Source organism: Leuresthes tenuis, unplaced genomic scaffold, assembly GCF_036924035.1.
Source record: "Leuresthes tenuis unplaced genomic scaffold, fLeuTen1.0.hap1 SCAF_1, whole genome shotgun sequence".
Lineage (NCBI taxonomy): Eukaryota > Metazoa > Chordata > Actinopteri > Atheriniformes > Atherinopsidae > Leuresthes > Leuresthes tenuis.
Window position 1 is genome coordinate 2,328,922 of NW_027325355.1, and position 25,952 is coordinate 2,354,873.

General features: G+C 46.5%; 4 non-coding genes and 59 pseudogenes across 4 annotated transcripts; all 63 read right to left on the minus strand.

The window, feature by feature from the left end:
• Positions 1-19: 19 nt before the first annotated feature.
• Positions 20-138, minus strand: LOC140295203 (5S ribosomal RNA; annotated as a pseudogene).
• A 657-nt stretch (positions 139-795) lies between these two features.
• LOC140278555 (5S ribosomal RNA) lies at positions 796-915 on the minus strand (annotated as a pseudogene).
• A 269-nt stretch (positions 916-1,184) lies between these two features.
• On the minus strand, positions 1,185-1,308 carry LOC140270810 (5S ribosomal RNA; annotated as a pseudogene).
• A 269-nt stretch (positions 1,309-1,577) lies between these two features.
• LOC140293565 (5S ribosomal RNA) lies at positions 1,578-1,695 on the minus strand (annotated as a pseudogene).
• Positions 1,696-1,964: 269 nt separating this feature from the next.
• Positions 1,965-2,073, minus strand: LOC140296717 (5S ribosomal RNA; annotated as a pseudogene).
• Positions 2,074-2,342: 269 nt separating this feature from the next.
• On the minus strand, positions 2,343-2,466 carry LOC140284715 (5S ribosomal RNA; annotated as a pseudogene).
• Positions 2,467-2,735: 269 nt separating this feature from the next.
• On the minus strand, positions 2,736-2,853 carry LOC140289539 (5S ribosomal RNA; annotated as a pseudogene).
• Positions 2,854-3,122: 269 nt separating this feature from the next.
• Positions 3,123-3,240, minus strand: LOC140293400 (5S ribosomal RNA; annotated as a pseudogene).
• A 269-nt stretch (positions 3,241-3,509) lies between these two features.
• On the minus strand, positions 3,510-3,633 carry LOC140270818 (5S ribosomal RNA; annotated as a pseudogene).
• Positions 3,634-3,902: 269 nt separating this feature from the next.
• Positions 3,903-4,020, minus strand: LOC140293566 (5S ribosomal RNA; annotated as a pseudogene).
• Positions 4,021-4,289: 269 nt separating this feature from the next.
• On the minus strand, positions 4,290-4,398 carry LOC140296718 (5S ribosomal RNA; annotated as a pseudogene).
• Positions 4,399-4,667: 269 nt separating this feature from the next.
• Positions 4,668-4,791, minus strand: LOC140284722 (5S ribosomal RNA; annotated as a pseudogene).
• Positions 4,792-5,060: 269 nt separating this feature from the next.
• On the minus strand, positions 5,061-5,178 carry LOC140289540 (5S ribosomal RNA; annotated as a pseudogene).
• A 269-nt stretch (positions 5,179-5,447) lies between these two features.
• LOC140293402 (5S ribosomal RNA) lies at positions 5,448-5,565 on the minus strand (annotated as a pseudogene).
• Positions 5,566-6,222: 657 nt separating this feature from the next.
• On the minus strand, positions 6,223-6,341 carry LOC140285988 (5S ribosomal RNA; annotated as a pseudogene).
• Positions 6,342-6,610: 269 nt separating this feature from the next.
• On the minus strand, positions 6,611-6,729 carry LOC140294493 (5S ribosomal RNA; annotated as a pseudogene).
• A 269-nt stretch (positions 6,730-6,998) lies between these two features.
• LOC140295896 (5S ribosomal RNA) lies at positions 6,999-7,117 on the minus strand (annotated as a pseudogene).
• A 269-nt stretch (positions 7,118-7,386) lies between these two features.
• On the minus strand, positions 7,387-7,505 carry LOC140296546 (5S ribosomal RNA; annotated as a pseudogene).
• Positions 7,506-7,774: 269 nt separating this feature from the next.
• On the minus strand, positions 7,775-7,893 carry LOC140277218 (5S ribosomal RNA; annotated as a pseudogene).
• Positions 7,894-8,165: 272 nt separating this feature from the next.
• LOC140306730 (5S ribosomal RNA) lies at positions 8,166-8,284 on the minus strand (annotated as a pseudogene).
• Positions 8,285-8,553: 269 nt separating this feature from the next.
• On the minus strand, positions 8,554-8,672 carry LOC140291495 (5S ribosomal RNA; annotated as a pseudogene).
• Positions 8,673-8,941: 269 nt separating this feature from the next.
• Positions 8,942-9,060, minus strand: LOC140293015 (5S ribosomal RNA). The gene has a single exon (XR_011912631.1). It is a non-coding gene; the product is annotated as a 5S ribosomal RNA (ribosomal RNA).
• A 266-nt stretch (positions 9,061-9,326) lies between these two features.
• LOC140292390 (5S ribosomal RNA) lies at positions 9,327-9,445 on the minus strand (annotated as a pseudogene).
• A 269-nt stretch (positions 9,446-9,714) lies between these two features.
• Positions 9,715-9,832, minus strand: LOC140289541 (5S ribosomal RNA; annotated as a pseudogene).
• A 269-nt stretch (positions 9,833-10,101) lies between these two features.
• On the minus strand, positions 10,102-10,219 carry LOC140289542 (5S ribosomal RNA; annotated as a pseudogene).
• Positions 10,220-10,488: 269 nt separating this feature from the next.
• On the minus strand, positions 10,489-10,606 carry LOC140293403 (5S ribosomal RNA; annotated as a pseudogene).
• A 657-nt stretch (positions 10,607-11,263) lies between these two features.
• Positions 11,264-11,382, minus strand: LOC140286010 (5S ribosomal RNA; annotated as a pseudogene).
• A 269-nt stretch (positions 11,383-11,651) lies between these two features.
• On the minus strand, positions 11,652-11,770 carry LOC140294495 (5S ribosomal RNA; annotated as a pseudogene).
• Positions 11,771-12,039: 269 nt separating this feature from the next.
• LOC140295897 (5S ribosomal RNA) lies at positions 12,040-12,158 on the minus strand (annotated as a pseudogene).
• Positions 12,159-12,427: 269 nt separating this feature from the next.
• LOC140296547 (5S ribosomal RNA) lies at positions 12,428-12,546 on the minus strand (annotated as a pseudogene).
• A 269-nt stretch (positions 12,547-12,815) lies between these two features.
• On the minus strand, positions 12,816-12,934 carry LOC140272445 (5S ribosomal RNA; annotated as a pseudogene).
• A 272-nt stretch (positions 12,935-13,206) lies between these two features.
• On the minus strand, positions 13,207-13,325 carry LOC140317862 (5S ribosomal RNA; annotated as a pseudogene).
• A 272-nt stretch (positions 13,326-13,597) lies between these two features.
• LOC140306737 (5S ribosomal RNA) lies at positions 13,598-13,716 on the minus strand (annotated as a pseudogene).
• Positions 13,717-13,985: 269 nt separating this feature from the next.
• On the minus strand, positions 13,986-14,104 carry LOC140291497 (5S ribosomal RNA; annotated as a pseudogene).
• A 269-nt stretch (positions 14,105-14,373) lies between these two features.
• LOC140293027 (5S ribosomal RNA) lies at positions 14,374-14,492 on the minus strand. Its single transcript, XR_011912632.1, has one exon. It is a non-coding gene; the product is annotated as a 5S ribosomal RNA (ribosomal RNA).
• Positions 14,493-14,758: 266 nt separating this feature from the next.
• On the minus strand, positions 14,759-14,877 carry LOC140292391 (5S ribosomal RNA; annotated as a pseudogene).
• A 269-nt stretch (positions 14,878-15,146) lies between these two features.
• LOC140297657 (5S ribosomal RNA) lies at positions 15,147-15,265 on the minus strand. Its single transcript, XR_011913373.1, has one exon. It is a non-coding gene; the product is annotated as a 5S ribosomal RNA (ribosomal RNA).
• Positions 15,266-15,531: 266 nt separating this feature from the next.
• Positions 15,532-15,650, minus strand: LOC140310660 (5S ribosomal RNA; annotated as a pseudogene).
• A 266-nt stretch (positions 15,651-15,916) lies between these two features.
• Positions 15,917-16,035, minus strand: LOC140312467 (5S ribosomal RNA; annotated as a pseudogene).
• A 269-nt stretch (positions 16,036-16,304) lies between these two features.
• Positions 16,305-16,423, minus strand: LOC140300899 (5S ribosomal RNA; annotated as a pseudogene).
• A 269-nt stretch (positions 16,424-16,692) lies between these two features.
• LOC140295737 (5S ribosomal RNA) lies at positions 16,693-16,811 on the minus strand (annotated as a pseudogene).
• Positions 16,812-17,080: 269 nt separating this feature from the next.
• LOC140319462 (5S ribosomal RNA) lies at positions 17,081-17,199 on the minus strand (annotated as a pseudogene).
• A 269-nt stretch (positions 17,200-17,468) lies between these two features.
• On the minus strand, positions 17,469-17,587 carry LOC140304609 (5S ribosomal RNA; annotated as a pseudogene).
• Positions 17,588-17,853: 266 nt separating this feature from the next.
• Positions 17,854-17,972, minus strand: LOC140310671 (5S ribosomal RNA; annotated as a pseudogene).
• Positions 17,973-18,238: 266 nt separating this feature from the next.
• Positions 18,239-18,357, minus strand: LOC140291194 (5S ribosomal RNA; annotated as a pseudogene).
• Positions 18,358-18,626: 269 nt separating this feature from the next.
• LOC140300901 (5S ribosomal RNA) lies at positions 18,627-18,745 on the minus strand (annotated as a pseudogene).
• Positions 18,746-19,014: 269 nt separating this feature from the next.
• LOC140300902 (5S ribosomal RNA) lies at positions 19,015-19,133 on the minus strand (annotated as a pseudogene).
• Positions 19,134-19,402: 269 nt separating this feature from the next.
• On the minus strand, positions 19,403-19,521 carry LOC140295738 (5S ribosomal RNA; annotated as a pseudogene).
• Positions 19,522-19,790: 269 nt separating this feature from the next.
• Positions 19,791-19,909, minus strand: LOC140319467 (5S ribosomal RNA; annotated as a pseudogene).
• Positions 19,910-20,178: 269 nt separating this feature from the next.
• LOC140318511 (5S ribosomal RNA) lies at positions 20,179-20,297 on the minus strand (annotated as a pseudogene).
• A 269-nt stretch (positions 20,298-20,566) lies between these two features.
• On the minus strand, positions 20,567-20,685 carry LOC140318519 (5S ribosomal RNA; annotated as a pseudogene).
• A 269-nt stretch (positions 20,686-20,954) lies between these two features.
• On the minus strand, positions 20,955-21,073 carry LOC140291893 (5S ribosomal RNA; annotated as a pseudogene).
• A 269-nt stretch (positions 21,074-21,342) lies between these two features.
• LOC140292795 (5S ribosomal RNA) lies at positions 21,343-21,461 on the minus strand (annotated as a pseudogene).
• A 269-nt stretch (positions 21,462-21,730) lies between these two features.
• LOC140319472 (5S ribosomal RNA) lies at positions 21,731-21,849 on the minus strand (annotated as a pseudogene).
• Positions 21,850-22,118: 269 nt separating this feature from the next.
• Positions 22,119-22,237, minus strand: LOC140291894 (5S ribosomal RNA; annotated as a pseudogene).
• Positions 22,238-22,506: 269 nt separating this feature from the next.
• Positions 22,507-22,625, minus strand: LOC140272772 (5S ribosomal RNA). The gene has a single exon (XR_011907974.1). It is a non-coding gene; the product is annotated as a 5S ribosomal RNA (ribosomal RNA).
• A 269-nt stretch (positions 22,626-22,894) lies between these two features.
• LOC140300903 (5S ribosomal RNA) lies at positions 22,895-23,013 on the minus strand (annotated as a pseudogene).
• Positions 23,014-23,282: 269 nt separating this feature from the next.
• Positions 23,283-23,401, minus strand: LOC140293909 (5S ribosomal RNA; annotated as a pseudogene).
• A 650-nt stretch (positions 23,402-24,051) lies between these two features.
• LOC140277223 (5S ribosomal RNA) lies at positions 24,052-24,170 on the minus strand (annotated as a pseudogene).
• A 269-nt stretch (positions 24,171-24,439) lies between these two features.
• On the minus strand, positions 24,440-24,558 carry LOC140269116 (5S ribosomal RNA; annotated as a pseudogene).
• A 269-nt stretch (positions 24,559-24,827) lies between these two features.
• On the minus strand, positions 24,828-24,946 carry LOC140292780 (5S ribosomal RNA; annotated as a pseudogene).
• A 269-nt stretch (positions 24,947-25,215) lies between these two features.
• LOC140279597 (5S ribosomal RNA) lies at positions 25,216-25,339 on the minus strand (annotated as a pseudogene).
• A 269-nt stretch (positions 25,340-25,608) lies between these two features.
• LOC140296389 (5S ribosomal RNA) lies at positions 25,609-25,727 on the minus strand (annotated as a pseudogene).
• Between the last annotated feature and the right edge of the window lie 225 nt (positions 25,728-25,952).

Genomic DNA, 25,952 nt, shown 5'->3' on the forward strand with positions numbered 1-25,952 from the left:
TGGTAGAGAGAAGAGAAAAAGCTTACAGCACCTGGTATTCCCAGAGAGTCTACCATCCAAGTACTAACCAGGCCAAAACCTGCTTGGCTTCCGAGATCAGACGTGGTCAGGCATTTTCAGGGTGGTGTGGCCGTAATTAACCACAACTGTGACAAATGTGCATTATAAAGGTACTGGAATCATACAGTTCCTCTATGTAACCAGATAATTGCCGAGAAAAGCTGATAAGTAGTGGGCACATCTTCTTCCCTGACGTGATTATTCTCTTCAGCTGAAACTGAGACTCTAAGATCACTTCGTGTCTGCCAACAAAGCAGCAGCAGCTGAAGATGACCAACTTCCTCATGTGTCACAGGGTGATCAGACGTTGCAACAAAAGACATGCAGGTGGTTGAGAGAAGAGAAAACGCTTACAGAACCTGGTATTCCCAAGCAGTCTCCCATTAAAGTACTAACCAGGCCCAACCCTCCTTGGCTTACGCGATCAGACGAGGTCGGGCTTATTCAGGGTGGTGTAGCCGTAAGGAACAATTTCTGTGACAAATGTGCATTATATAGGTACTGGAATCATACAATTCCTCTATGTAACCAGATAATTGATGAGAAAGGCTGACTTGTTATGGGCACATCTTCTTCCCTGATGTGATTATTCTCTGCAGCTGAAACTGAGACTCTCAGATCACTTCGTGTCTGCCAACAAAGCAGCAGAAGCTGAAGATGACCAACTTCCTCATGTGTCACAGGGGGATCAGACGTTGCAACAAAAGACATGCAGGTGGTCGAGAGAAGACAAAAAGCTTACAGCTCCTGGTATTCCCAAGCGGTCTCCCATTTAAGTACTAACCAGGCCCAACCCTCCTTGGCTTCCGAGATCAGACGAGGTCGGGCATGTTCAGGGTGGTGTGGCCCGTAAGCAACATGGTCTGTGACAAATGTGCATTATATAGGTACTGGAATCATACGGTTCCTCTATGTAACCAGATAATTGCCGAGAAAGGCTGACTTGTAGTGGGCACATCTTCTTGCCTGATGTGATTATTCTCTGCAGCTGAAACTGAGACTCTCAGATCACTTTGTGTCTGCCAACAAAGCAGCAGCAGCTGAAGATGACCAACTTCCTCATGTGTCACAGGGTGATCAGACGTTGCAACAAAAGACATGCAGGTGGTAGAGAGAAGAGAAAAAGCTTACAGCACCTGGTATTCCCAAGCAGTCTCCCACCCAAGTACTAACCAGGCACAACCCCGCTTGGCTTCCGAGATCGGACGAGGTCGGGCATATTATATTCAGGGTGGTGTGGCCGTAAGCGACAATCTCTGTGACAAATGTGCATTATATAGGTACTGGAATCATACGGTTCCTCTATGTAACCAGATAATTGCAGAGAAAGGCTTATGTGTAGTGGGCACATCTTCTTCCCTGACGTGATTATTCTCTGCAGCTGAAACTGAGACTCTCAGATCACTTCGTGTCTGCCAACAAAGCAGCAGAAGCTGAAGATGACCAACTTCCTCATGTGTCACAGGGTGATCAGACGTTGCAACAAAAGACATTCAGGTGGTCCAGAGAAGAGATAAAGCTTACAGCACCTGGTATTCCCAAGCAGTCTCCGACCCAAGTACTAACCAGGCCAACCGTGCTTGGCTTCCGAGATCAGACGAGGTCAGGCATGTTCAGGGTGGTGTGGCCGTAAGCGACAATCTCTGTGACAAATGTGCATTATATAGGTACTGGAATCATACGGTTCCTCTATGTAACCAGATAATTGATGAGAAAGGCTGACTTGTTATGGGCACATCTTCTTCCCTGATGTGATTATTCTCTGCAGCTTAAACTGAGACTCTCAGATCACTTCGTGTCTGCCAACAAAGCAGCAGCAGCTGAAGATGACCAACTTCCTCATGTGTCACAGGGGGATCAGACGTTGCAACAAAAGACATGCAGGTGGTCGAGAGAAGACAAAAAGCTTACAGCTCCTGGTATTCCCAAGCGGTCTCCCATTTAAGTACTAACCAGGCCCAACCCTCCTTGGCTTCCGAGATCAGACATGTTCAGGGTGGTGTGGCCGTAAGCAACATGGTCTGTGACAAATGTGCATTATATAGGTACTGGAATCATACGGTTCCTCTATGTAACCAGATAATTGCTGAGAAAGGCTGACTTGTAGTGGGCACATCTTCTTCCCTGATGTGATTATTCTCTGCAGCTGAAACTGAGACTCTCAGATCACTTCGTGTCTGCCAACAAAGCAGCAGCAGCTGAAGATGACCAACTTCCTCATGTGTCACAGGGTGATCAGAAGTTGCAACAAAAGACATGCAGGTGGTAGAGAGAAGAGAAAAAGCTTACAGCACCTGGTATTCCCAAGCAGTCTCCCACCCAAATACTAACCAGGCACAACCCCGCTTGGCTTCCGAGATCGGATGAGGTCGGGCATATTATATTCAGGGTGGTGTGGCCGTAAGCGACAATCTCTGTGACAAATGTGCATTATATAGGTACTGGAATCATACGGTTCCTCTATGTAACCAGATAATTGCAGAGAAAGGCTTATGTGTAGTGGGCACATCTTCTTCCCTGACGTGATTATTCTCTGCAGCTGAAACTGAGACTCTCAGATCACTTCGTGTCTGCCAACAAAGCAGCAGAAGCTGAAGATGACCAACTTCCTCATGTGTCACAGGGTGATCAGACGTTGCAACAAAAGACATTCGGGTGGTCCAGAGAAGAGATAAAGCTTACAGCACCTGGTATTCCCAAGCAGTCTCCCACCCAAGTACTAACCAGGCCAACCGTGCTTGGCTTCCGAGATCAGACGAGGTCAGGCATGTTCAGGGTGGTGTGGCCGTAAGCGACAATGTCTGTGACAAATGTGCATTATATAGGTACTGGAATCATACGGTTCCTCTATGTAACCAGATAATTGCAGAGAAAGGCTTATGTGTAGTGGGCACATCTTCTTCCCTGACGTGATTATTCTCTGCAGCTGAAACTGAGACTCTCAGATCAATTCGTGTCTGCCAACAAAGCAGCAGAAGCTGAAGATGACTAACTTCCTCATGTGTCACAGGGTGATCAGACGTTGCAACAAAAGACATTCAGGTGGTCCAGAGAAGAGATAAAGCTTACAGCACCTGGTATTCCCAAGCAGTCTCCCACCCAAGTACTAACCAGGCCAACCGTGCTTGGCTTCCGAGATCAGACGAGGTCAGGCATATTGAGGGTGGTGTGGCCGTAAGCAACAATGTCTGTGACAAATGTGCATTATATAGGTACTGGAATCATACAGTTCCTCTATGTAACCAGATAATTGCCGAGAAAGGCTGATGTGTAGTGGGCACATCTTGTTCCCTGACGTTATTATTCTCTTCAGTTGAAACTGAGACTCTCAGATCACTTCGTGTCTGCCAACAAAGTAGCAGAAGCTGAAGATGACAAACTTCCTCATGTGTCACAGGGTGATCAGATGTTGCAACAAAAGACATGCAGGTGGTAGAGAGAAGAGAAAAAGCTTACAGCACCTGGTATTCCCAAGCAGTCTCCCACCCAAGTACTAACCAGGCACAACCCCGCTTGGCTTCCGAGATCGGACGAGGTCGGGCATATTATATTCAGGGTGGTGTGGCCGTAAGCGACAATCTCTGTGACAAATGTGCATTATATAGGTACTGGAATCATACGGTTCCTCTATGTAACCAGATAATTGCAGAGAAAGGCTTATGTGTAGTGGGCACATCTTCTTCCCTGACGTGATTATTCTCTGCAGCTGAAACTGAGACTCTCAGATCACTTCGTGTCTGCCAACAAAGCAGCAGAAGCTGAAGATGACCAACTTCCTCATGTGTCACAGGGTGATCAGACGTTGCAACAAAAGACATTCAGGTGGTCCAGAGAAGAGATAAAGCTTACAGCACCTGGTATTCCCAAGCAGTCTCCGACCCAAGTACTAACCAGGCCAACCGTGCTTGGCTTCCGAGATCAGACGAGGTCAGGCATGTTCAGGGTGGTGTGGCCGTAAGCGACAATCTCTGTGACAAATGTGCATTATATAGGTACTGGAATCATACGGTTCCTCTATGTAACCAGATAATTGATGAGAAAGGCTGACTTGTTATGGGCACATCTTCTTCCCTGATGTGATTATTCTCTGCAGCTTAAACTGAGACTCTCAGATCACTTCGTGTCTGCCAACAAAGCAGCAGCAGCTGAAGATGACCAACTTCCTCATGTGTCACAGGGGGATCAGACGTTGCAACAAAAGACATGCAGGTGGTCGAGAGAAGACAAAAAGCTTACAGCTCCTGGTATTCCCAAGCGGTCTCCCATTTAAGTACTAACCAGGCCCAACCCTCCTTGGCTTCCGAGATCAGACATGTTCAGGGTGGTGTGGCCGTAAGCAACATGGTCTGTGACAAATGTGCATTATATAGGTACTGGAATCATACGGTTCCTCTATGTAACCAGATAATTGCCGAGAAAGGCTGACTTGTAGTGGGCACATCTTCTTCCCTGATGTGATTATTCTCTGCAGCTGAAACTGAGACTCTCAGATCACTTCGTGTCTGCCAACAAAGCAGCAGCAGCTGAAGATGACCAACTTCCTCATGTGTCACAGGGTGATCAGAAGTTGCAACAAAAGACATGCAGGTGGTAGAGAGAAGAGAAAAAGCTTACAGCACCTGGTATTCCCAAGCAGTCTCCCACCCAAATACTAACCAGGCACAACCCCGCTTGGCTTCCGAGATCGGATGAGGTCGGGCATATTATATTCAGGGTGGTGTGGCCGTAAGCGACAATCTCTGTGACAAATGTGCATTATATAGGTACTGGAATCATACGGTTCCTCTATGTAACCAGATAATTGCAGAGAAAGGCTTATGTGTAGTGGGCACATCTTCTTCCCTGACGTGATTATTCTCTGCAGCTGAAACTGAGACTCTCAGATCACTTCGTGTCTGCCAACAAAGCAGCAGAAGCTGAAGATGACCAACTTCCTCATGTGTCACAGGGTGATCAGACGTTGCAACAAAAGACATTCGGGTGGTCCAGAGAAGAGATAAAGCTTACAGCACCTGGTATTCCCAAGCAGTCTCCCACCCAAGTACTAACCAGGCCAACCGTGCTTGGCTTCCGAGATCAGACGAGGTCAGGCATGTTCAGGGTGGTGTGGCCGTAAGCGACAATGTCTGTGACAAATGTGCATTATATAGGTACTGGAATCATACGGTTCCTCTATGTAACCAGATAATTGCAGAGAAAGGCTTATGTGTAGTGGGCACATCTTCTTCCCTGACGTGATTATTCTCTGCAGCTGAAACTGAGACTCTCAGATCAATTCGTGTCTGCCAACAAAGCAGCAGAAGCTGAAGATGACTAACTTCCTCATGTGTCACAGGGTGATCAGACGTTGCAACAAAAGACATTCAGGTGGTCCAGAGAAGAGATAAAGCTTACAGCACCTGGTATTCCCAAGCAGTCTCCCACCCAAGTACTAACCAGGCCAACCGTGCTTGGCTTCCGAGATCAGACGAGGTCAGGCATATTGAGGGTGGTGTGGCCGTAAGCAACAATGTCTGTGACAAATGTGCATTATATAGGTACTGGAATCATACAGTTCCTCTATGTAACCAGATAATTGCCGAGAAAGGCTGATGTGTAGTGGGCACATCTTGTTCCCTGATGTTATTATTCTCTTCAGTTGAAACTGAGACTCTCAGATCACTTCGTGTCTGCCAACAAAGTAGCAGAAGCTGAAGATGACAAACTTCCTCATGTGTCACAGGGTGATCAGATGTTGCAACAAAAGACATGCAGGTGGTAGAGAGAAGAGAAAAAGCTTACAGCACCTGGTATTCCCAAGCAGTCTCCCATTGAAGTACAAACCAGTCCCAACCCTGCTTGGCTTCCAGGTTAAGACAAGGTGGGGCTTATTCAGGGTGGTGTGGCGGTAAGCAACAATATTTGTTACAAATGTGAATTATATAGGTACTGGAATCATACACTTCCTCTATGAAACCAGATAATTGCCGAGAAAGGCTGATGTGTAGTGGGCATATCATCTTCTCTGATGTGATCATTCTCTTCAGCTGAAACTGAGACTCTCAGATCACTTCGTGTCTGCCAACAAAGCAGCAGCAGCTGAAGATGACCAACTTCCTCATGTGTCACAGGGTGATCAGACGTTGCAACAAAACACATGCAGGTGGTAGAGAGAAGAGAAAAAGCTTACAGCACCTGGTATTCCCAAGCGGTCTCCCACCCAACTACTAAACAGGCCCAACACTGCTTGGCTTCCGAGATCAGACGAGGTCAGGCAAATTCAGGGTGGTGTGGCCGTAAGTAACAATGTCTGTGACAAATGTGCATTATATAAGTACAGGAATCATACGGTTCCTCTATGTAACCAGATAATTGATGAGAACGGCTGATGTGTAGTGGGCACATCTTCTTCCCTGACGTGATTATTCTCTTCAGCTGAAACTGAGACTCTCAGATCACTTCGTGTCTTCCAACAAAGCAGCAGCAGCTGAAGATGACCAACTTCTTCACGTGTCACAGGGTGATCAGACGTTGCAACAAAAGACATGCAGGTGGTAGAGAGAAGAGAAAAAGCTTACAGCACCTGGTATTCCCAAGCTGTCTCCCATCCAAGTACTAACCAGGTACAACGCTGCTTGGCGTCCGAGATCAGACGAGGTCGGGCTTATTCAGGGTGGTGTGGCCGTAAGCAACAATGTCTCTGACAAATGTGCATTATATAGGTACTGGAATCATACGGTTCCTCTATGCAACCAGACAATTGCCGAGAAAGGGTTATGTGTAGCGGGCAAATCATCTTCTCTGATGTGATCATTCTCTGCAACTTAAACTGAGACTCTCAGATCACTTCGTGTCTGCCAACAAAGCAGCAGCAGCTGAAGATGACCATCTTCCTCATGTGTCACAGGGTGATCAGACGTTGCAACAAAAGACATGCAGGTGGTAGAGAGAAGAGAAGAAGCTTACAGCACCTGGTATTCCCAAGCAGTCTCCCATCCAAGTACTAAGCAGGCTCAACCCTGTTTGGCTTCCGAGATCACACGAGGTTGGGCAAATTCAGGGTGGTGTGGCCGTAAGTAACAATGTCTGTGACAAATGTGCATTATATAGGTACTGGAATCATACGGTTCCTCTATGCAACCAGATAATTGCCAAGAAAGGCTAACTTGTAGTGGGCACATCTTCTTCCCTGATGTGATTATTGTCTACAGCTGAAACTGAGACTCTCAGATCACTTCGTGTCTGCCAAAAAAGCAGCAGCTGCTGAAGATGACCAACTTCCTCATGTGTCACAGGGTGATCAGACGTTGCAACAAAAGACATGCAGGTGGTAGAGAGAAGAGAAGAAGCTTACAGCACCTGGTATTCCCAAGCAGTCTCCCATCCAAGTACTAAGCAGGTTCAACCCTGTTTGGCTTCCGAGATCACAAGAGGTTGGGCATATTCAGGGTGGTGTGGCCGTAAGTAACAATGTCTGTGACAAATGTGCATTATAGAGGTACTGGAATCATACGGTTCCTCTATGCAACCAGATAATTGCCAAGAAAGGCTAACTTGTAGTGGGCACATCTTCTTCCCTGATGTGATTATTCTCTACAGCTGAAACTGAGACTCTCAGATCACTTCGTGTCTTCCAACAAAGCAGCAGCAGCTGAAGATGACCAACTTCCTCATGTGTCACAGGGTGATCAGACGTTGCAACAAAAGACATGCAGGTTGTAGAGAGAAGAGAAAACGCTTACAGCACCTGGTATTCCCAAGCAGTCTCCCATTGAAGTACTAACCAGGCCCAACCCTCCTTGGCTTCCGAGATCAGACGAGGTCGGGCATATTCAGGGTGGTGTGGCCGTAAGGAACAATTTCTGTGACAAATGTGCATTATATAACTACTGTAATCATACACTTCCTCTATGTAACCAGATAATTTCCGAGAAAGGCTCACTTGTTATGGGCACATCTTCTTCCCTGATGTGATCATTCTCTGCAGCTTAAACTGAGACTCTCAGATCACTTCGTGTCTGCCAACAAAGCAGCAGCAGCTGCTGAAGATGACCAACTTCCTCATGTGTCATAGGGTGATCAGACGTTGCAACAAAAGACATACAGGTGGTAGAGAGAAGAGAAAAAGCTTAAAGCACCTGGTATTCCCAAGAGGTCTTCCATCCAAGTACTAACCAGGCCCAACCCTCCTTGGCTTCCGAGATCAGACGAGGTCGGGCATGTTCAGGGTGGTGTGGCCGTAAGCAACAATGTCTCTGACAAATGTGCATTATATAGGTACTGGAATCATACGGTTCCTCTATGCAACCAGTTAATTTCCGAGAAAGGCTGATGTGTACTGGGCACATCTTCTTCCCTGACGTGATTATTCTCTGCAGCTGAAACTGAGACTCTCAGATCACTTTGTGTCTGCCAACAAAGCAGCAGCAGCTGAAGATGACCAACTTCCTCATGTGTCACAGGGTGATCAGACGTTGCAACAAAAGACATGCAGGTGGTAGAGAGAAGAGAAAAAGCTTACAGCATCTGGTATTCCCAAGCGGTCTCTCATCCAAGTACTAACCAGGCCCAACCCTCCTTGGCTTCTGAGAGCAGACGAGGTCAGACATATTCAGGGTGGTTTGGCCGTAAGCAACAATCTCTGTGACAAATGTGCATTATATAGGCAATGGAATCATATGGTTCCTCTATGTAACAAGATAATTGCCGAGAAAGGCTGATATGTAGTGGGCACATCTTGTTCCCTGACGTGATAATTTTCTCCAGCTGAAAATGAGACTCTAAGATCACTTCGTGTCTGCCAACAAAGCAGCAGCAGCTGAAGATGACCAACTTCCTCATGTGTCACAGGGTGATCAGACGTTGCAACAAAAGACATGCAGGTGGTTGAGAGAAGAGAAAAAGCTTACAGCACCTGGTATTCCCAAGCGGTCTCCCATCCAAGTACTAACCAGGCCCAACCCTGCTTGGCTTCCAAGATCAGACGAGGTCGGGCATATTCAGGGTGGTGTGGCCATAAGCAACAATGTCTGTGACAAATATAAACTGTATAGGTACTGGAATCATACGGTTCCTCTATGCAACCAGATAATTGCCAAGAAAGGCTGATAAGTAGTGGAAACATCTTCCCTGACGTGATTATTCTCTCCAGCTGAAACTGAGACTCTCATATCACTTCGTGTCTGCCAACAAAGCAGCAGCAGCTGAAGATGACCAACTTCCTCATGTGTCACAGGGCGATCAGACATTGCAACAAAAGACATGCAGGTGGTAGAGAGAAGAGAAAAAATTTACAGCACCTGGTATTCCCAAGCAGTCTCCCATTCAAGTACTAACAAGGCCCAACCCTGCTTGGGTTCTGAGATCAGACGAGGTCGGGCATATTCAGGGTGGTGTGGCCGTAAGTAACAATGTCCGTGACAAATGTGCATTATATAGGTACTGGAATCATACGGTTCCTCTATGCAACCAGATAATTGCCAAGAAAGGCTAACTTGTAGTGGGCACATCTTCTTCCCTGATGTGATTATTCTCTGCAGCTGAAACTGAGACTCTCAGATCACTTCGTGTCTGCCAACAAAGCAGCAGCAGCTGAAGATGACCAACTTCCTCATGTGTCACAGGGTGATCAGACGTTGCAACAAAAGACATGCAGGTGGTTGAGAGAAGAGAAAAAGCTTACAGCACCTGGTATTCCCAAGCAGTCTCCCACCCAAGTACTAACCAGGCCAACCGTGCTTGGCTTCCGAGATCAGACGAGGTCAGGCATGTTCAGGGTGGTGTGGCCGTAAGCAACAATGTCTGTGACAAATGTGCATTATATAAGTACAGGAATCATACGGTTCCTCTATGTAACCAGATAATTGATGAGAACGGCTGATGTGTAGTGGGCACATCTTCTTCCCTGATGTGATAATTCTCTGCAGCTGAAACTGAGACTCTCAGATCACTTCGTGTCTGCCAACAAAGCAGCAGCAGCTGAAGATGACCAACTTCCTCATGTGTCACAGGGTGATCAGACGTTGCAACAAAAGACATTCGGGTGGTCCAGAGAAGAGATAAAGCTTACAGCACCTGGTATTCCCAAGCAGTCTCCCACCCAAGTACTAACCAGGCCAACCGTGCTTGGCTTCCGAGATCAGACGAGGTCAGGCATGTTCAGGGTGGTGTGGCCGTAAGCGACAATGTCTGTGACAAATGTGCATTATATAGGTACTGGAATCATACGGTTCCTCTATGTAACCAGATAATTGCAGAGAAAGGCTTATGTGTAGTGGGCACATCTTCTTCCCTGACGTGATTATTCTCTGCAGCTGAAACTGAGACTCTCAGATCAATTCGTGTCTGCCAACAAAGCAGCAGAAGCTGAAGATGACTAACTTCCTCATGTGTCACAGGGTGATCAGACGTTGCAACAAAAGACATTCAGGTGGTCCAGAGAAGAGATAAAGCTTACAGCACCTGGTATTCCCAAGCAGTCTCCCACCCAAGTACTAACCAGGCCAACCGTGCTTGGCTTCCGAGATCAGACGAGGTCAGGCATATTGAGGGTGGTGTGGCCGTAAGCAACAATGTCTGTGACAAATGTGCATTATATAGGTACTGGAATCATACAGTTCCTCTATGTAACCAGATAATTGCCGAGAAAGGCTGATGTGTAGTGGGCACATCTTGTTCCCTGACGTTATTATTCTCTTCAGTTGAAACTGAGACTCTCAGATCACTTCGTGTCTGCCAACAAAGTAGCAGAAGCTGAAGATGACAAACTTCCTCATGTGTCACAGGGTGATCAGATGTTGCAACAAAAGACATGCAGGTGGTAGAGAGAAGAGAAAAAGCTTACAGCACCTGGTATTCCCAAGCAGTCTCCCATTGAAGTACAAACCAGTCCCAACCCTGCTTGGCTTCCAGGTTAAGACAAGGTGGGGCTTATTCAGGGTGGTGTGGCGGTAAGCAACAATATTTGTTACAAATGTGAATTATATAGGTACTGGAATCATACACTTCCTCTATGAAACCAGATAATTGCCGAGAAAGGCTGATGTGTAGTGGGCATATCATCTTCTCTGATGTGATCATTCTCTTCAGCTGAAACTGAGACTCTCAGATCACTTCGTGTCTGCCAACAAAGCAGCAGCAGCTGAAGATGACCAACTTCCTCATGTGTCACAGGGTGATCAGACGTTGCAACAAAACACATGCAGGTGGTAGAGAGAAGAGAAAAAGCTTACAGCACCTGGTATTCCCAAGCGGTCTCCCACCCAACTACTAAACAGGCCCAACACTGCTTGGCTTCCGAGATCAGACGAGGTCAGGCAAATTCAGGGTGGTGTGGCCGTAAGTAACAATGTCTGTGACAAATGTGCATTATATAAGTACAGGAATCATACGGTTCCTCTATGTAACCAGATAATTGATGAGAACGGCTGATGTGTAGTGGGCACATCTTCTTCCCTGACGTGATTATTCTCTTCAGCTGAAACTGAGACTCTCAGATCACTTCGTGTCTTCCAACAAAGCAGCAGCAGCTGAAGATGACCAACTTCTTCACGTGTCACAGGGTGATCAGACGTTGCAACAAAAGACATGCAGGTGGTAGAGAGAAGAGAAAAAGCTTACAGCACCTGGTATTCCCAAGCTGTCTCCCATCCAAGTACTAACCAGGTACAACGCTGCTTGGCGTCCGAGATCAGACGAGGTCGGGCTTATTCAGGGTGGTGTGGCCGTAAGCAACAATGTCTCTGACAAATGTGCATTATATAGGTACTGGAATCATACGGTTCCTCTATGCAACCAGACAATTGCCGAGAAAGGGTTATGTGTAGCGGGCAAATCATCTTCTCTGATGTGATCATTCTCTGCAACTGAAACTGAGACTCTCAGATCACTTCGTGTCTGCCAACAAAGCAGCAGCAGCTGAAGATGACCATCTTCCTCATGTGTCACAGGGTGATCAGACGTTGCAACAAAAGACATGCAGGTGGTAGAGAGAAGAGAAGAAGCTTACAGCACCTGGTATTCCCAAGCAGTCTCCCATCCAAGTACTAAGCAGGCTCAACCCTGTTTGGCTTCCGAGATCACACGAGGTTGGGCAAATTCAGGGTGGTGTGGCCGTAAGTAACAATGTCTGTGACAAATGTGCATTATATAGGTACTGGAATCATACGGTTCCTCTATGCAACCAGATAATTGCCAAGAAAGGCTAACTTGTAGTGGGCACATCTTCTTCCCTGATGTGATTATTGTCTACAGCTGAAACTGAGACTCTCAGATCACTTCGTGTCTGCCAAAAAAGCAGCAGCTGCTGAAGATGACCAACTTCCTCATGTGTCACAGGGTGATCAGACGTTGCAACAAAAGACATGCAGGTGGTAGAGAGAAGAGAAGAAGCTTACAGCACCTGGTATTCCCAAGCAGTCTCCCATCCAAGTACTAAGCAGGTTCAACCCTGTTTGGCTTCCGAGATCACAAGAGGTTGGGCATATTCAGGGTGGTGTGGCCGTAAGTAACAATGTCTTTGACAAATGTGCATTATAGAGGTACTGGAATCATACGGTTCCTCTATGCAACCAGATAATTGCCAAGAAAGGCTAACTTGTAGTGGGCACATCTTCTTCCCTGATGTGATTATTCTCTACAGCTGAAACTGAGACTCTCAGATCACTTCGTGTCTTCCAACAAAGCAGCAGCAGCTGAAGATGACCAACTTCCTCATGTGTCACAGGGTGATCAGACGTTGCAACAAAAGACATGCAGGTTGTAGAGAGAAGAGAAAACGCTTACAGCACCTGGTATTCCCAAGCAGTCTCCCATTGAAGTACTAACCAGGCCCAACCCTCCTTGGCTTCCGAGATCAGACGAGGTCGGGCATATTTAGGGTGGTGTGGCCGTAAGGAACAATTTCTGTGACAAATGTGCATTATATAAGTACTGTAATCATACACTTCCTCTATGTAACCAGATAATTTCCGAGAAAGGCTCACTTGTTATGGGCACATCTTCTTCCCTGATGTGATCATTCTCTGCAGCTTAAACTGAGACTCTCAGATCACTTTGTGTCTGCCAACAAAGCAGCAGCAGCTGCTGAAGATGACCAACTTCCTCATGTGTCATAGGGTGATCAGACGTTGCAACAAAAGACATACAGGTGGTAGAGAGAAGAGAAAAAGCTTACAGCACCTGGTATTCCCAAGCAGTCTCCCATTGAAGTACTAACCAGGCCCAACCCTCCTTGGCTTCCGAGATCAGACGAGGTCGGGCATATTCAGGGTGGTGTGGCCGTAAGGAACAATTTCTGTGACAAATGTGCATTATATAAGTACTGTAATCATACACTTCCTCTATGTAACCAGATAATTTCCGAGAAAGGCTCACTTGTTATGGGCACATCTTCTTCCCTGATGTGATCATTCTCTGCAGCTTAAACTGAGACTCTCAGATCACTTCGTGTCTGCCAACAAAGCAGCAGCAGCTGCTGAAGATGACCAACTTCCTCATGTGTCATAGGGTGATCAGACGTTGCAACAAAAGACATACAGGTGGTAGAGAGAAGAGAAAAAGCTTAAAGCACCTGGTATTCCCAAGAGGTCTTCCATCCAAGTACTAACCAGGCCCAACCCTCCTTGGCTTCCGAGATCAGACGAGGTCGGGCATGTTCAGGGTGGTGTGGCCGTAAGCAACAATGTCTCTGACAAATGTGCATTATATAGGTACTGGAATCATACGGTTCCTCTATGCAACCAGTTAATTTCCGAGAAAGGCTGATGTGTACTGGGCACATCTTCTTCCCTGACGTGATTATTCTCTGCAGCTGAAACTGAGACTCTCAGATCACTTTGTGTCTGCCAACAAAGCAGCAGCAGCTGAAGATGACCAACTTCCTCATGTGTCACAGGGTGATCAGACGTTGCAACAAAAGACATGCAGGTGGTAGAGAGAAGAGAAAAAGCTTACAGCATCTGGTATTCCCAAGCGGTCTCTCATCCAAGTACTAACCAGGCCCAACCCTCCTTGGCTTCTGAGAGCAGACGAGGTCAGACATATTCAGGGTGGTTTGGCCGTAAGCAACAATCTCTGTGACAAATGTGCATTATATAGGATATGGAATCATATGGTTCCTCTATGTAACAAGATAATTGCCGAGAAAGGCTGATATGTAGTGGGCACATCTTGTTCCCTGACGTGATAATTTTCTCCAGCTGAAAATGAGACTCTAAGATCACTTCGTGTCTGCCAACAAAGCAGCAGCAGCTGAAGATGACCAACTTCCTCATGTGTCACAGGGTGATCAGACGTTGCAACAAAAGACATGCAGGTGGTTGAGAGAAGAGAAAAAGCTTACAGCACCTGGTATTCCCAAGCGGTCTCCCATCCAAGTACTAACCAGGCCCAACCCTGCTTGGCTTCCAAGATCAGACGAGGTCGGGCATATTCAGGGTGGTGTGGCCATAAGCAACAATGTCTGTGACAAATATAAACTGTATAGGTACTGGAATCATACGGTTCCTCTATGCAACCAGATAATTGCCAAGAAAGGCTGATAAGTAGTGGAAACATCTTCCCTGACGTGATTATTCTCTCCAGCTGAAACTGAGACTCTCATATCACTTCGTGTCTGCCAACAAAGCAGCAGCAGCTGAAGATGACCAACTTCCTCATGTGTCACAGGGCGATCAGACATTGCAACAAAAGACATGCAGGTGGTAGAGAGAAGAGAAAAAATTTACAGCACCTGGTATTCCCAAGCAGTCTCCCATTCAAGTACTAACAAGGCCCAACCCTGCTTGGGTTCTGAGATCAGACGAGGTCGGGCATATTCAGGGTGGTGTGGCCGTAAGTAACAATGTCCGTGACAAATGTGCATTATATAGGTACTGGAATCATACGGTTCCTCTATGCAACCAGATAATTGCCAAGAAAGGCTAACTTGTAGTGGGCACATCTTCTTCCCTGATGTGATTATTCTCTGCAGCTGAAACTGAGACTCTCAGATCACTTCGTGTCTGCCAACAAAGCAGCAGCAGCTGAAGATGACCAACTTCCTCATGTGTCACAGGGTGATCAGACGTTGCAACAAAAGACATGCAGGTGGTTGAGAGAAGAGAAAAAGCTTACAGCACCTGGTATTCCCAAGCAGTCTCCCATCCAAGTACTAACCAGGCCCAACCCTGCTTGGCTTCCAAGATCAGACGAGGTCGGGCATATTCAGGGTGGTGTGGCCGTAAGCAACAATGTCTGTGACAAATATAAACTGTATAGGTACTGGAATCATACGGTTCCTCTATGCAACCAGATAATTGCCAAGAAAGGCTGATAAGTAGTGGAAACATCTTCCCTGACGTGATTATTCTCTCCAGCTGAAACTGAGACTCTCATATCACTTCGTGTCTGCCAACAAAGCAGCAGCAGCTGAAGATGACCAACTTCCTCATGTGTCACAGGGCGATCAGACATTGCAACAAAAGACATGCAGGTGGTAGAGAGAAGAGAAAAAATTTACAGCACCTGGTATTCCCAAGCGGTCTCCCATCCAAGTACTAACCAGGCCCAACCCTCCTTGGCTTCCAAGATCAGACGAGGTCGGGCATATTCAGGGTGGTGTGGCCGTAAGCAACAATGTCTGTGACAAATATAAACTGTATAGGTACTGGAATCATACGGTTCCTCTATGCAACCAGATAATTGCCAAGAAAGGCTGATAAGTAGTGGAAACATCTTCCCTGACGTGATTATTCTCTCCAGCTGAAACTGAGACTCTCATATCACTTCGTGTCTGCCAACAAAGCAGCAGCAGCTGAAGATGACCAACTTCCTCATGTGTCACAGGGCGATCAGACATTGCAACAAAAGACATGCAGGTGGTAGAGAGAAGAGAAAAAATTTACAGCACCTGGTATTCCAAAGTGGTCTCCCATCCAAGTACTAACCAGGCCCAACCCTGCTTGGGTTCTGAGATCAGACGAGGTCGGGCATATTCAGGGTGGTGTGGCCGTAAGTAACAATGTCTGTGACAAATGTGCATTATATAGGTACTGGAATCATACGGTTCCTCTATGCAACCAGATAATTGCCAAGAAAGGCTAACTTGTAGTGGGCACATCTTCTTCCCTGATGTGATTATTCTCTGCAGCTGAAACTGAGACTCTCAGATCACTTCATGTCTGCCAACAAAGCAGCAGCAGCTGAAGATGACCAACTTCCTCATGTGTCACAGGGTGATCAGACGTTGCAACAAAAGACAAGCAGGTGGTAGAGAGAAGAGAAAAAATTTACAGCACCTGGTATTCCCAAGTGGTCTCCCATCCAAGTACTAACCAGGCCCAACCCTGCTTGGCTTCCGAGATCAGACGAGGTCAGGCATGTTCCGGGTGGTGTGGCCGTAAGCAGCAATGTCTCTGACAAATGTGCATTATATAGGTACTGGAATCATACGGTTCCTCTATGCAACCAGATAATTGCCGAGAAAGGCTGATGTGTAGCGGGTAAATCATCTTCTCTGATGTGATCATTCTCTGCGACTGAAACTGAGACTCTCAGATCACTTCATGTCTGCCAACAAAGCAGCAGCAGCTGAAGATGACCAACTTCCTCATGTGTCACAGGGTGATCAGACGTTGCAACAAAAGACATGCAGGTGGTTGAGAGAAGAGAAAAAGCTTACAGCACCTGGTATTCCCAAGCTGTCTCCCATTCAAGTACTAACAAGGACCAACCCTGCTTGGCTTCCAAGATCAGACGAGGTCGGGCATGTTCAGGGTGGTGTGTCCGTAAGCAACAATGTCTGTGACAAATGTGCATTATATAGGTACTGGAATAATACAGTTCCTCTATGTAACCAGATAATTGCCGAGAAAGGCTAACTTGTAGTGGGCACATCTTCTTCCCTGATGTGATTATTCTCTGCAGCTGAAACTGAGACTCTCAGATCACTTTGTGTCTGCCAACAAAGCAGCAGCAGCTGAAGATGACCAACTTCCTCATGTGTCACAGGGTGATCAGACGTTTCAACAAAAGACATGCAGGTGGTAGAGAGAAGAGAAAAAGCTTACAGCACCTGGTATTCCCAGACAGTCTACCATCCAAGTACTAACCAGGTCCAAACCTGCTTGGCTTCCGAGATCAGATGAGGTCGGGCATATTCAGGGTGGTGTGGCCGTAAGTAACCATAACTGTGACAAATGTGCATTATATAGGTACTGGAATCATACAGTTCCTCTATGTAACCAGATAATTGCAGAGAAAGGCTGACTTGTAGTGGGCACATCTTCTTCCCTGATGTGATAATTCTCTGCAGCTGAAACTGAGACTCTCAGATCACTTCGTGTCTGCCAACAAAGCAGCAGCAGCTGAAGATGACCAACTTCCTCATGTGTCACAGGGTGATCAGACGTTGCAACAAAAGACATGCAGGTGGTTGAGAGAAGAGAAAAAGCTTACAGCACCTGGTATTGCCAAGCAGTCTCCCATCCAAGTACTAACCAGGCCCAACCCTGCTTGGCTTCCAAGATCAGACGAGGTCGGGCATATTCAGGGTGGTGTGGCCGTAAGCAACAATGTCTGTGACAAATATAAACTGTATAGGTACTGGAATCATACGGTTCCTCTATGCAACCAGATAATTGCCAAGAAAGGCTGATAAGTAGTGGAAACATCTTCCCTGACGTGATTATTCTCTCCAGCTGAAACTGAGACTCTCATATCACTTCGTGTCTGCCAACAAAGCAGCAGCAGCTGAAGATGACCAACTTCCTCATGTGTCACAGGGCGATCAGACATTGCAACAAAAGACATGCAGGTGGTAGAGAGAAGAGAAAAAATTTACAGCACCTGGTATTCCCAAGCGGTCTCCCATCCAAGTACTAACCAGGCCCAACCCTCCTTGGCTTCCAAGATCAGACGAGGTCGGGCATATTCAGGGTGGTGTGGCCGTAAGCAACAATGTCTGTGACAAATATAAACTGTATAGGTACTGGAATCATACGGTTCCTCTATGCAACCAGATAATTGCCAAGAAAGGCTGATAAGTAGTGGAAACATCTTCCCTGACGTGATTATTCTCTCCAGCTGAAACTGAGACTCTCATATCACTTCGTGTCTGCCAACAAAGCAGCAGCAGCTGAAGATGACCAACTTCCTCATGTGTCACAGGGCGATCAGACATTGCAACAAAAGACATGCAGGTGGTAGAGAGAAGAGAAAAAATTTACAGCACCTGGTATTCCAAAGTGGTCTCCCATCCAAGTACTAACCAGGCGCAACCCTGCTTGGGTTCTGAGATCAGACGAGGTCGGGCATATTCAGGGTGGTGTGGCCGTAAGTAACAATGTCTGTGACAAATGTGCATTATATAGGTACTGGAATCATACGGTTCCTCTATGCAACCAGATAATTGCCAAGAAAGGCTAACTTGTAGTGGGCACATCTTCTTCCCTGATGTGATTATTCTCTGCAGCTGAAACTGAGACTCTCAGATCACTTCATGTCTGCCAACAAAGCAGCAGCAGCTGAAGATGACCAACTTCCTCATGTGTCACAGGGTGATCAGACGTTGCAACAAAAGACAAGCAGGTGGTAGAGAGAAGAGAAAAAATTTACAGCACCTGGTATTCCCAAGTGGTCTCCCATCCAAGTACTAACCAGGCCCAACCCTGCTTGGCTTCCGAGATCAGACGAGGTCAGGCATGTTCCGGGTGGTGTGGCCGTAAGCAGCAATGTCTCTGACAAATGTGCATTATATAGGTACTGGAATCATACGGTTCCTCTATGCAACCAGATAATTGCCGAGAAAGGCTGATGTGTAGCGGGTAAATCATCTTCTCTGATGTGATCATTCTCTGCAACTGAAACTGAGACTCTCAGATCACTTCATGTCTGCCAACAAAGCAGCAGCAGCTGAAGATGACCAACTTCCTCATGTGTCACAGGGTGATCAGACGTTGCAACAAAAGACATGCAGGTGGTAGAGAGAAGAGAAAAAATTTACAGCACCTGGTATTCCCAAGTGGTCTCCCATCCAAGTACTAACCAGGCCCAACCCTGCTTGGCTTCCGAGATCAGACGAGGTCAGGCATGTTCCGGGTGGTGTGGCCGTAAGCAGCAATGTCTCTGACAAATGTGCATTATATAGGTACTGGAATCATACGGTTCCTCTATGCAACCAGATAATTGCCGAGAAAGGCTGATGTGTAGCGGGTAAATCATCTTCTCTGATGTGATCATTCTCTGCAACTGAAACTGAGACTCTCAGATCACTTCATGTCTGCCAACAAAGCAGCAGCAGCTGAAGATGACCAACTTCCTCATGTGTCACAGGGTGATCAGACGTTGCAACAAAAGACATGCAGGTGGTTGAGAGAAGAGAAAAAGCTTACAGCACCTGGTATTCCCAAGCTGTCTCCCATTCAAGTACTAACAAGGACCAACCCTGCTTGGCTTCCAAGATCAGACGAGGTCGGGCATGTTCAGGGTGGTGTGTCCGTAAGCAACAATGTCTGTGACAAATGTGCATTATATAGGTACTGGAATAATACAGTTCCTCTATGTAACCAGATAATTGCCGAGAAAGGCTAACTTGTAGTGGGCACATCTTCTTCCCTGATGTGATTATTCTCTGCAGCTGAAACTGAGACTCTCAGATCACTTTGTGTCTGCCAACAAAGCAGCAGCAGCTGAAGATGACCAACTTCCTCATGTGTCACAGGGTGATCAGACGTTTCAACAAAAGACATGCAGGTGGTAGAGAGAAGAGAAAAAGCTTACAGCACCTGGTATTCCCAGACAGTCTACCATCCAAGTACTAACCAGGTCCAAACCTGCTTGGCTTCCGAGATCAGATGAGGTCGGGCATATTCAGGGTGGTGTGGCCGTAAGTAACCATAACTGTGACAAATGTGCATTATATAGGTACTGGAATCATACAGTTCCTCTATGTAACCAGATAATTGCAGAGAAAGGCTGACTTGTAGTGGGCACATCTTCTTCCCTGATGTGATAATTCTCTGCAGCTGAAACTGAGACTCTCAGATCACTTCGTGTCTGCCAACAAAGCAGCAGCAGCTGAAGATGACCAACTTCCTCATGTGTCACAGGGTGATCAGACTTTGCAACAAAAGACACGCAGGTGGTCGAGAGAAGAGAAAAAGCTTACAGCACCTGGTATTCCAAAGCAGTCTCCCATCCAAGTACTAACCAGGCCCAACCGTGCTTGGCTTCCGAGATCGGACAAGGTCGGATATGTTCAGGGTGGTGTGGCCGTAAGCAACAAAGTCTTTGACAAATGTGCATTATATAGGTACTGGAATCATACAGTTCCTCTATGTAACCAGATAATTGCCGAGAAAGGCTGATGTGTAGTGGGCATATATTCTTCCCTGATGTGATTATTCTCTGCAGCTGAAACTGAGACTCTCAGATCACTTTGTGTCTGCCAACAAAGCAGCAGCAGCTGAAGATGACCAACTTCCTCATGTGTCACAGGGTGATCAGATGTTACAACAAAAGACATGCAGGTGGTAGAGAGAAGAGAAAAAGCTTACAGCACCTGGTATTCCAAAGCAGTCTCCCATCCAAGTACTAACCAGGCCCAACCGTGCTTGGCTTCCGAGATCGGACAAGGTCGGATATGTTCAGGGTGGTGTGGCCGTAAGCAACAAAGTCTTTGACAAATGTGCATTATATAGGTACTGGAATCATACAGTTCCTCTATGTAACCAGATAATTGCCGAGAAAGGCTGACTTGTAGTGGGCATATCTTCTTCCCTGATGTGATTATTCTCTGCAGCTGAAACTGAGACTCTCAGATCACTTTGTGTCTGCCAACAAAGCAGCATTAGCTGAAGATGACCAACTTCCTCATGTGTCACAGGGTGATCAGACGTTGCAACAAAAGACATGCAGGTGGTAGAGAGAAGAGAAAAAGCTTACAGCACCTGGTATTCCCAAGCGGTCTCTCATCCAAGTACTAACCAGGCCCAACCCTCCTTGGCTTCTGTGAGCAGACGAGGTCAGACATATTCAGGGTGGTTTGGCCGTAAGCAACAATCTCTGTGATAAATGTGCATTATATAGGCAATGGAATCATATGGTTCCTCTATGTAACAAGATAATTGCCGAGAAAGGCTGATATGTAGTGGGCACATCTTGTTCCCTGACGTGATAATTTTCTCCAGCTGAAAATGAGACTCTAAGATCACTTCGTGTCTGCCAACAAAGCAGCAGCAGCTGAAGATGACCAACTTCCTCATGTGTCACAGGGTGATCAGACGTTGCAACAAAAGACATGCAGGTGGTTGAGAGAAGAGAAAAAGCTTACAGCACCTGGTATTCCCAAGCTGTCTCCCATTCAAGTACTAACAAGGCCCAACCCTGCTTGGCTTCCAAGATCAGACGAGGTCGGGCATGTTCAGGGTGGTGTGTCCGTAAGCAACAATGTCTGTGACAAATGTGCATTATATAGGTACTGGAATAATACAGTTCCTCTATGTAACCAGATAATTGCCGAGAAAGGCTAACTTGTAGTGGGCACATCTTCTTACCTGATGTGATTATTCTCTGCAGCTGAAACTGAGACTCTCAGATCACTTTGTGTCTGCCAACAAAGCAGCAGCAGCTGAAGATGACCAACTTCCTCATGTGTCACAGGGTGATCAGACGTTTCAACAAAAGACATGCAGGTGGTAGAGAGAAGAGAAAAAGCTTACAGCACCTGGTATTCCCAGACAGTCTACCATCCAAGTACTAACCAGGTCCAAACCTGCTTGGCTTCCGAGATCAGATGAGGTCGGGCATATTCAGGGTGGTGTGGCCGTAAGTAACCATAACTGTGACAAATGTGCATTATATAGGTACTGGAATCATACAGTTCCTCTATGTAACCAGATAATTGCAGAGAAAGGCTGACTTGTAGTGGGCACATCTTCTTCCCTGATGTGATAATTCTCTGCAGCTGAAACTGAGACTCTCAGATCACTTCGTGTCTGCCAACAAAGCAGCAGCAGCTGAAGATGACCAACTTCCTCATGTGTCACAGGGTGATCAGACTTTGCAACAAAAGACATGCAGGTGGTCGAGAGAAGAGAAAAAGCTTACAGCACCTGGTATTCCCAAGCGGTCTCTCATCCAAGTACTAACCAGGCCCAACCCTCCTTGGCTTCTGTGAGCAGACGAGGTCAGACATATTCAGGGTGGTTTGGCCGTAAGCAACAATCTCTGTGACAAATGTGCATTATATAGGCAATGGAATCATATGGTTCCTCTATGTAACAAGATAATTGCCGAGAAAGGCTGATATGTAGTGGGCACATCTTGTTCCCTGACGTGATAATTTTCTCCAGCTGAAAATGAGACTCTAAGATCACTTCGTGTCTGCCAACAAAGCAGCAGCAGCTGAAGATGACCAACTTCCTCATGTGTCACAGGGTGATCAGACGTTGCAACAAAAGACATGCAGGTGGTTGAGAGAAGAGAAAAAGCTTACAGCACCTGGTATTCCCAAGCGGTCTCCCATCCAAGTACTAACCAGGCCCAACCCTGCTTGGCTTCCAAGATCAGACGAGGTCGGGCATATTCAGGGTGGTGTGGCCGTAAGCAGCAATGTCTCTGACAAATGTGCATTATATAGGTACTGGAATCATACGGTTCCTCTATGTAACCAGATAATTGCCGAGAAAGGCTGATGTGTAGCGGGTAAATCATCTTCTCTGATGTGATCATTCTCTGCAACTGAAACTGAGACTCTCAGATCACTTCATGTCTGCCAACAAAGCAGCAGCAGCTGAAGATGACCAACTTCCTCATGTGTCACAGGGTGATCAGACGTTGCAACAAAAGACATGCAGGTGGTAGAGAGAAGAGAAAAAATTTACAGCACCTGGTATTCCCAAGTGGTCTCCCATCCAAGTACTAACCAGGCCCAACCCTGCTTGGCTTCCGAGATCAGACGAGGTCAGGCATGTTCCGGGTGGTGTGGCCGTAAGCAGCAATGTCTCTGACAAATGTGCATTATATAGGTACTGGAATCATACGGTTCCTCTATGCAACCAGATAATTGCCGAGAAAGGCTGATGTGTAGCGGGTAAATCATCTTCTCTGATGTGATCATTCTCTGCAACTGAAACTGAGACTCTCAGATCACTTCATGTCTGCCAACAAAGCAGCAGAAGCTGAAGATGACCAACTTCCTCATGTGTCACAGGGTGATCAGACGTTGCAACAAAAGACATGCAGGTGGTAGAGAGAAGAGAAAAAGCTTACAGCACCTGGTATTCGCAAGCGGTCTCCCATTCAAGAACTAACCAGGCCCAACCCTGCTTGGCTTCCGAGATCAGACGAGGTTGAGCTTATTCAGGGTGGTGTGGCGGTAAGCAACAATATCTGGTGCAAATGTGTATTATATAGGTACTGGGATCATACACTTCCTCTATGTAACCAGATAATTGCCGAGAAAGGCTGACTCTTAGTGGGCACATCTTCCTCCTTGATGTGATTATTCTCTGGAGCTGTAACTGAGACTCTCAGATCACTTCATGTCTGCCAACAAAGCAGCAGCAGCAGCTGAAGATGACCAACTTCCTCATGTGTCACAGGGTGATCAGACGTTGCAACAAAAGACATGCAGGTTGTAGAGAGAAGAGAAAAAGCTTACAGCAAATGGTATTTTCAAGCGGTCTCCCACCCAAGTACTAACCAGGCCCAACCCTGCTTGGCTTCCGAGGTCAGGCATATTGAGGGTGGTGTGGCCGTAAGCAACAATGTCTGTGACAAATGTGCATTATATAAGTACAGGAATCATACGGTTCCTCTATGTAACCAGATAATTGCTGAGAAAGGCTGATGTGTAGTGGGCACATCTTCTTCCCTGACGTGATTATTCTCTTCAGCTGAAACTGAGACTCTCAGATCACTTCGTGTCTTCAAACAAAGCAGCAGCAGCTGAAGATGACCAACTTCCTCATGTGTCACAGGGTGATCAGACGTTGCAACAAAAGACATGCAGGTTGTAGAGAGAAGAGAAAACGCTTACAGCACCTGGTATTCCCAAGCAGTCTCCCATTGAAGTACTAACCAGGCCCAACCCTCCTTGGCTTCCGAGATCAGACGAGGTCGGGCATATTCAGGGTGGTGTGGCCGTAAGGAACAATTTCTGTGACAAATGTGCATTATATAAGTACTGGAATCATACACTTCCTCTATGTAACCAGATAATTTCCGAGAAAGGCTCACTTGTTATGGGCACATCTTCTTCCCTGATGTGATCATTCTCTGCAGCTGAAACTGAGACTCTCAGATCACTTCGTGTCTGCCAACAAAGCAGCAGCAGCTGAAGATGACCACCTTCCTCATGTGTCACAGGGTGATCAGACGTTGCAACAAAAGACATGCAGGTGGTAGAGAGAAGAGAAAAAACTTAAAGCACCTGGTATTCCCAAGAGGTCTTCCATCCAAGTACTAACCAGGCCCAACCCTCCTTGGCTTCCGAGATCAGACGAGGTCGGGCATGTTCAGGGTGGTGTGGCCGTAAGCAACCATAACTGTGACAAATGTGCATTATATAGGTACTGGAATCATACAGTTCCTCTATGTAACCAGATAATTGCAGAGAAAGGCTGACTTGTAGTGGGCACATCTTCTTCCCTGATGTGATAATTCTCTGCAGCTGAAACTGAGACTCTCAGATCACTTCGTGTCTGCCAACAAAGCAGCAGCAGCTGAAGATGACCAACTTCCTCATGTGTCACAGGGTGATGAGATGTTACAACAAAAGACATGCAGGTGGTCGAGAGAAGAGAAAAAGCTTACAGCACCTGGTATTCCAAAGCAGTGTCCCATCCAAGTACTAACCAGGCCCAACCGTGCTTGGCTTCTGAGATCGGACAAGGTCGGATATGTTCAGGGTGGTGTGGCCGTAAGCAACAAAGTCTTTGACAAATGTGCATTATATAGGTACTGGAATCATACAGTTCCTCTATGTAACCAGATAATTGCCGAGAAAGGCTGATGTGTAGTGGGCATATATTCTTCCCTGATGTGATTATTCTCTGCAGCTGAAACTGAGACTCTCAGATCACTTTGTGTCTGCCAACAAAGCAGCAGCAGCTGAAGATGACCAACTTCCTCATGTGTCACAGGGTGATCAGATGTTACAACAAAAGACATGCAGGTGGTAGAGAGAAGAGAAAAAGCTTACAGCACCTGGTATTCCCAAGCAGTCTCCCACCCAAGTACTAACCAGGCAAAACCCTGCTTGGCTTCCGAGATCAGACGAGATCGGGCATATTATATTCAGGGTGGTGTGGCCGTAAGCGACAATCTCTGTGACAAATGTGTATTATATAGGTACTGGAATCATACACTTCCTCTATGTAACCAGATAATTGCCGAGAAAGGCTGACTCTTAGTGGGCACATCTTCCTTCTTGATGTGATCATTCTCTTCAGCTGAAACTGAGACTCTCAGATCACTTCGTGTCTGCCAACAAAGCAGCAGAAGCTGAAGATGACCAACTTCCTCATGTGTCACAGGGTGATCAGACGTTGCAACAAAAGACATGCAGGTGGTAGAGAGAAGAGAAAAAGCTTACAGCACCTGGTATTCGCAAGCGGTCTCCCATTCAAGAACTAACCAGGCCCAATCCTGCTTGGCTTCCGAGATCAGACGAGGTCGAGCTTATTCAGGGTTGTGTGGCGGTAAGCAACAATATCTGGTACAAATGTGTATTATATAGGTACTGGAATCATACACTTCCTCTATGTAACCAGATAATTGCCGAGAAAGGCTGACTCTTAGTGGGCACATCTTCCACCTTGATGTGATTATTCTCTGGAGCTGAAACTGAGACTCTCAGATCACTTCATGTCTGCCAACAAAGCAGCAGCAGCAGCTGAAGATGACCAACTTCCTCATGTGTCACAGGGTGA